General features: G+C 36.3%; 1 non-coding gene across 1 annotated transcript; it reads left to right on the top strand.

The window, feature by feature from the left end:
• The first annotated feature begins 6,707 nt into the window (after window positions 1-6,707).
• Window positions 6,708-6,779, top strand: Trnam-cau (transfer RNA methionine (anticodon CAU)). The gene has a single exon. It is a non-coding gene; the product is annotated as a tRNA-Met (tRNA).
• The last annotated feature ends 609 nt before the right edge of the window (window positions 6,780-7,388 follow it).

Raw genomic sequence — 7,388 nt, 5'->3', positions numbered from 1 at the left:
AGTACACAAGACGCGCGTCCACTCTTGCAAACCTGCTAAATGTAGCACGCATAATTCAAATGCCTCAAATAACTCATTCACTACTCCAGCTCAAGCAAATAATTACAATCGAAAATTCATTTCTCGCTTTAATTGCCACGCAAATCACTTGCTCAAATCTGACACTACACTCGCATCGCGAATCCAGTCGCAAAATTCTAATTGCCATTTAATAGCTAATTCTACACAGCAAATACTCCACATCAAAATGTCAGCAAAAGAGGCATCGCAAAATAATCCACCCACTTCACCACAAACCCCGAGAGTGACATTCCGCACTCAATATACCCCCATCTCATCTAAAAGAGCCGGACCCAGTAACACCCAAGCATCATCATCACCCGAGGTATATGACATCGAGCTATCCCGGGAGGAGATATTTGAAAATAACCTCAACCAGCTCTTCACTAAATCTTTCCTGGCGGTCCTCACTAGTAAGGACGCGCTGTTGAAAGAGATCCGCGACTGTGTCTGGATGATGAGGCCCGTTGCAAAGAAGTGAGCACGTACATCCACTCCTTCTGGAAGGATCTACATGTAAAATCTGGGTGTCTGTGTGTTGATCAACGCGTGGCCATTCCAAATTCTATTAAGGAGGCGGTGCTCGAATCCATCCACATGACGCACCCTGGTAGTTGGGGGATGGTCTCGCTCTCCCAATGTGCATGGTGGCCCTATATGCATAGAGAAATTTTAGCAAAAACATCCCCTTTGCGTCCCATGTGCAGATATTGGTAAGAATTTAAAACCTATCATACCCAAGTCTAAATGGCACCCACACAAAGCTTGTCAAGAACCAAACGAAGAAATACAGATTGATTTTGGGGGTCCGATAATTAATGATAAAGATAAAGATATTTATTTCTTAACATGTATTGACCGTTATTCCAAATAGCTTTTGAAGCTCATTTCGGCCCTCCCGCAAATACTCCTTTAAGGAATATTAGCACACTTCCATCAAGTTTAAATCTAACTTATGAAAAAATTGTTAATCACTATTTAGATGCTGAAACGGTTTCTGCGGAGGACTTGCTGGACGAAGCTGGATGGATCAGTGCTAACAGAAGCGATATCGCAATTGAACAGAAGATGTGTCAGGCCTCTTTAGATGCAGGCCAGCGCTACCGGGAATCAGACAACAAAGAGTCTCGTTTCATTACACACCCGCAAATTACGGATCCTATACCGAGAACGGAACAGTCCCTTAAAGCCAAGCTGGCACGAAAACTCCCAAACAAAAAACGAGCAAAAAGACAGTTGGCGGGTCTGTACGAAGTACTTAAGCCTGGATCTTTTGTTACGAAATCGTCACCAACGACAACGATCATCAACGAGCCTGGCAGATCCCCAGTAAAGGTTCGGGATAGTGATCTCGCAAAATTTGGGAGAAAAGCCGAAAGATCCACCAATTTGTGGGTATATGCCAAACGACGCCCTGCTCCTTACGAGAAAACAACGGAATTTAAAATCGCAAAACACAGCAATGATCTTAAGAAACAAAAGGGGGGCGAAATAAAAATCAGACTCCGTCAACGGGATACTACATCGGTAGTATCGTCTATAAACTCAAACGTATCGCGTGCGCTGATGGTACGAAAACCGACAAAACCGCAGCTCAAAAGACGACATAATGTTATCTCAGATGATTTTCACGAAGATGTGCCAGCTCCAGACCAACCATTGATTTCGATTGTACCGGCTCCACCTGTACCTGCATCACAAGTCTCACAATCACTGCATATAACCCCCGCACAGGACGATCAAACAAAAGGCCGCAAGCGCAACCGACACCAATTTTATGGATCCACGGATGCGGATATTTCCCCAACAAGTTCCCTGGCCTCATCAAGTTCAGCTAAACCAAAGAAGCGAAAAAATAAAAAAGACAAGAAAGCTCCAAAACAAGAACATTCGGTAGTAGCTCTTATCCAAAACGCCGAACAATCAAGAATCCCGTCACCACCTTGACCTGACTTACAATTGGGGCAAGTTTCACCATCGGACCCCAGAATTAGATATTTTGAGAATGAGCAAGAACGGGAAATGTCGGTGTGGGATGCAGAAAATGAACTATAATGAAAACATTCAAACTTTGAAAACTGAAATAAACTACAATTTCGTTATTCAATTATGTATTTGCTCTGTAATTACAATTTTCAATTTCACTTATTCAATTTGTTGTTCTCTTCCAATGTTAATTTAATTCATGTACTCGCTCTGCGAATCCATTCATATTCATATATGCAATTTAATTTATGTTTCTCAACTTGCCCATTTACACATTTTCTTTTCTCATTGTATTTTCCCTGCAAATTCAACTTTATTGGAATTTTCCAATTCAATGTGCTGTAATGGTCACTCTTATTTCTCAGTTCACTAATTCTTTACATATGCTTTGCATATACAAGTTCGTTCTTATAGTCAGTTAAATTGAGCATTTGCAACTTATTTTGAGTTATGTTTAACTCCTTACTTCTTGGTGTTGTTTGATTTTAAGATTGTAATTAAATTCCAATTTTTTGTCACGGGGGAAATGTGATACATATGATTACCTATATATATATATATATATATATATATATATATATAATATATATATATATATATATATATATATTATATATATATATATATTATATATATCGAAATTTTGTATGTGTACTTAATTATCAATCTACCCTCTATATTATATAGAAATCATAATATATCATAACTAAGGTATGAGTTTATATTCACGTATATATATATCCCGCTAGTCTACTAAATTATTTCATTCTTTGTTCATAATATTTTATTATAAGTAATCATAATCTCGTTTATCAATCTGAATTCAAGTTGCTCAGTAAACGTTTCTAGTTTACGCTCGCCAAAGTCTAACTTGGATTTGCTCCGCAATTCCACTAAGTAAATTTAGCCACGCTCACTAAATTCCGTATTCGCTTCGCGATTCCAATATAATTTTGGAATAGTGTATTCGCCACACTACTACAATTCTAGTTGCTAAATTAACGTATAACACACTCATAGACCGCTGTAGGTCTAGTTTTTTGTTTAGTCAATGAAAAATCTTTGAATTGTACGTCAGTACTTGTCCTGCTATTTTTCTTATTTAGGTTAATATGGTTGACTTTTGATCGTTGACGTTCATAAATGACCCTCAATTCAAATAGTTAGCTCCGAAGAGGATTCACTAAGCAATTGTTAATAACGATGGATAAGGGTTGTTCAGGGATCAAATGACATTTTTCGGATATTATTTTAATTCTTGGATCTTTTCTGACCATTCTTTTTCACTTTTGACTTCACTCATAGAAAATGCATTAGTTGACAACACCAAATGTTTTCTGAACGAAAATTACTCTGTTTAGATATAGTTCCGCACCTCGCCATGCTGTGGAGGGAGGGGGTTCGGTTCGAGTAAAGATGTACTATAATACTTTTTCAAATATCGCATTTTTTCTTGATAGAGACCCCGTTCAAAATCAAATTGCTAACTTTCTACATTTGTGCTAGAATCTTGCAAGATAACCATCTGGTGTCGACAGGTTTCTATGCCCTGCATCTGTTTTCAAAAATAACCCAGGTTGAGGTCCAGACCCAAATTTGCTTCTGATCAGACTTTCCAGACCGAAATTATCTCTGATCAGAATTTCCAGACGGAAATTCACCCTGATCAGATTTTCCAGACCCAAGTGACCTCTGATCAGACTTTCCAGACACAGAAGGTCTCTGACCAGACTTTTCAGACCGAAGGTGTTCTGATCAGACCATCTTCAGACCATGGTCCAGACTCAAATTCAGACCATTGCCCAGAAATTAATCAGACTATGATCAGACTCAAATGCGCTCGAAGAGGTTATGTTCAGACCCAAATGCGCTCGAAGAGGTTATGATCAGACCCAAATGCGTTCGAAGCAGTTATGATCAGACCCAGTAGCGCTTGCAGCTATTTATGATCAGACTGAAGTGCGCTCCAAACCGGTTCTGATCAGAGTAGTAATAGAGTGAGTGATAGTCCCCGGGAGGGGGGGGGGGGGGGTGGGGATCCCATGTATTAAGATAGGGTATAGCGGTATTTTCGGAGTAGGGTCCCCCTCCATGTATTAAGATAGGGAATAGAATCTCCATGTATTAAGATAGGGTATAGGCGCGTACATGTTTTAAGATTAGGAATAGAATCTCCATGTATTAAGATTAGGGATAGAATTTCCATGTATTAAGATTAGGAATAGAATCTCCATGTATTAAGATTAGGAATAGAATCTCCATGTATTAAAATTAGGAACAGAATATCCATGTATTAAAATTGTGTATAGCCGCCATGTATTAAGATTAGTTATAGCGGACGACATGTATTAAGATTAGTTATAGCGGTAGACATGTATTAAGATTAGTTATAGTAATCGACATGTATTAAGATTAGTTATAGCGGTCGACATGTATTAAGATTAGTTATAGCAGCCGCCATGTAATGAGATTAGGTATAGTCGCCATTTTATAAGATTGGGTATAGCCGCCATGTATTAAGATTAGTTATAGCGGACGACATGTATTAAGATTAGTTATAGCGGTAGACATGTATTAAGATTAGTTATAGTAGTCGACTTGTATTAAGATTAGTTATAGCGGTCGACATGTATTAAGATTAGTTATAGCCGCCATGTATTAAGATTAGGGATAGCCGACCCCATGTATTAAGATTGGCTATAGCAGCCGCCATGTATTAAGATTAGGTATAGTCGCCATGAAATAAGATTGGGTATAGCCGCCATGTATTAAGATTAGTTATAGCGGACGACATGTATTAAGATTAGTTATAGCGGTAGACATGTAATACGATTAGTTATAGTAGTCGACATGTATTAAGATTAGTTATGGCGGTCGACAAGTATTAAGATTAGTTATAGCCGCCATGTATTAAGATTAGGTATAGCCGGCCCCATGTATTAAGATTGGCTATAGCAGCCGCCATGTATTAAGATTAGGTATAGCCGCCATGTAATAAGATTGGGTATAGCCGCCATGTATTAAGATTAGTTATAGCGGACGACATGTACCAAGATTAGTTATAGCGGTAGACATGTATTAAGATTAGTTATAGCAGTCGACATGTATTAAGATTAGTTATGGCGGTCGACATGTATTAAGATTAGGTATAGCCTACATGTATTAAGATTATTTATAGTCTACATGTATTAAGATTAGGTATAGTCTACATGTATTAAGATAAGGTTTAGTCTACATGTATTAAGATTAGGTATAGTCTACATGTATTAACATTAGGTATAGTCTACACGTATTAAGGATAGGTATATTCTACTCGTATTAAGATTAGGTAAAGAGTACATGTATTAAGATTAGGTATAGCCTACATGTAATAATATTAAGTATAGTCTACATGTATTGAGATTATGTTTAGTCTACATGTATTAAGATTAGTCTACATGTATTGAGATTAGGTATAGTCTACATGTATTAAGATTAAGTATAGTCTACATGTATTAAGATTAGGTTTAGTCTACATGTATTAAGATTAGGTATAGTCTACATGTATTAACATTAGGTATAGTCTACACGTAATAAGGATAGGTATATTCTACTCGTATTAAGATTCGGTATAAACTACATGTATTAAGATTAGGTATAGCCTACATGTATTAATATTAGGTATAGTCTACATGTATTAAGATTAGGTTTAGTCTACATGTATTAAGATTAGTCTACATGTATTAACATTAGGTATAGTCTACACGTATTAAGGATAGGTATATTCTACACGTATTAAGATAAGGTATAGACTACATGTATTAAGATTAGTTGTAGCCTACATGTATTAATATTAGGTATAGTCTACATGTATTAAGATAGGGCATAGGCTCCATGTATTAAAATAGGTTATAGGGTGCATGTATTAAGATTAGGAATAGAATCTCCATGTATTAAGATTAGGAATAGAATCTCCATGTATTAAGATAGGGCATAGGCGCGTACATGTATTAAGATTAGGAATAGAATCTCCATGTATTAAGATTAGGAATAGAATCTCCATGTATTAAGATTAGGTATAGCCGCCATGTATTAAGATTGTGTATAGCCGCCATGTATTAAGATTAGTCATAGCGGTCAACATGTATTAAGATTAGTTATAGCGGTCGACATGTATTAGGATTATGTTTAGCCACCATGTGCTAAGATTAGTTATATCCGCCATGTATTTGGATTAGTTATAGGCGTCGCAGTGTATTAGGATTATTCATAGCCGCTGACATGTATTTAGATTAGGTATAAGATCAGGGGTATTTTCAACCAATACTCTCTTCTTATTGGTTGAAAATACCAGTATAAAAAATCAAATGAGTTGAAACAGGGCATAAACAGAAACAGATTACACATTTAGCGAAAAAACAACATAAAAACAAATAAAAGTGGTCAACAAATTAAAAGTTGACTAGTACTATACAACTTTCGTCAGTGTGAGCAGTTTGCTATGTGGTGCAGTTTTTAGTATTAAAATACAATAAAAAACTCAAAATTACGTAAAAATGATGTCAAACAGCATAAAATCTGCTAAATCGAATCAAACTTTACGAAAGTTTTACTGAAAACTGAAGTCAAAAATTCACAATTTAACCTAGATGTTTTAAGATGACGTATAGCCGACATTAACCAGCAAGATGGCGCAGTGGTAGCGTGCTGGGCTCATAACCCAGAGGTCGGTAGATCGAAACTACCTCTTGCTAATCTGACATTGTCACAGTACTAGTGAACTCGTTATCGCTGAAAACTTGGAAAAACCTCAAATAATAGAAAAGCAAATGAACTAGAATTTAAAAAATCACAAACACAAAATAAACTAAACACATAAAAATACATCCTCAATCTAAGACTGACGTTGAAAAAGTATCAGGAAACTGAAAACTGAGGCACAATTACCCGAGTGGGTTAATAAAGTTGATATGAAGAATAACTTGCGTAGCTAACTGAGTAATAGTCACAATTGTTAAAAAAATAATATCGACTTTATTAGTCAGTATGTTCTTTTTATTCTGTTTCTTGCACTCAATTTACGTCGAAACATGAGAACTACTACCGCACTCAAAAAAATGCTAGTTTTAAAACGTGCTTAGTCGATTAACTGGTTAGAATCTATGCTAAAAATTTAGAAAAAGGATATTTTGAGCAATTTAATGTATTTTTGTCATAGAGTGCTCTTCACCATATGTTCTAGAATAAGTTAGGTACTTGATTCTGATTGGTTGAAAATACTGACTTTCATGAAACAAATGAATTAAACCAGTTCAGATATAGCGAGATTAAAATATGAGCAAAATACTATATTAAGACCACAG

The sequence above is a fragment of the Convolutriloba macropyga genome, chromosome 12, assembly GCF_964194025.1.
Source record: "Convolutriloba macropyga chromosome 12, txConMacr16.3, whole genome shotgun sequence".
In the NCBI taxonomy this organism is placed as follows: Eukaryota; Metazoa; Xenacoelomorpha; order Acoela; family Convolutidae; genus Convolutriloba; species Convolutriloba macropyga.
This window is presented reverse-complemented; position numbering and strand designations above follow the sequence as displayed.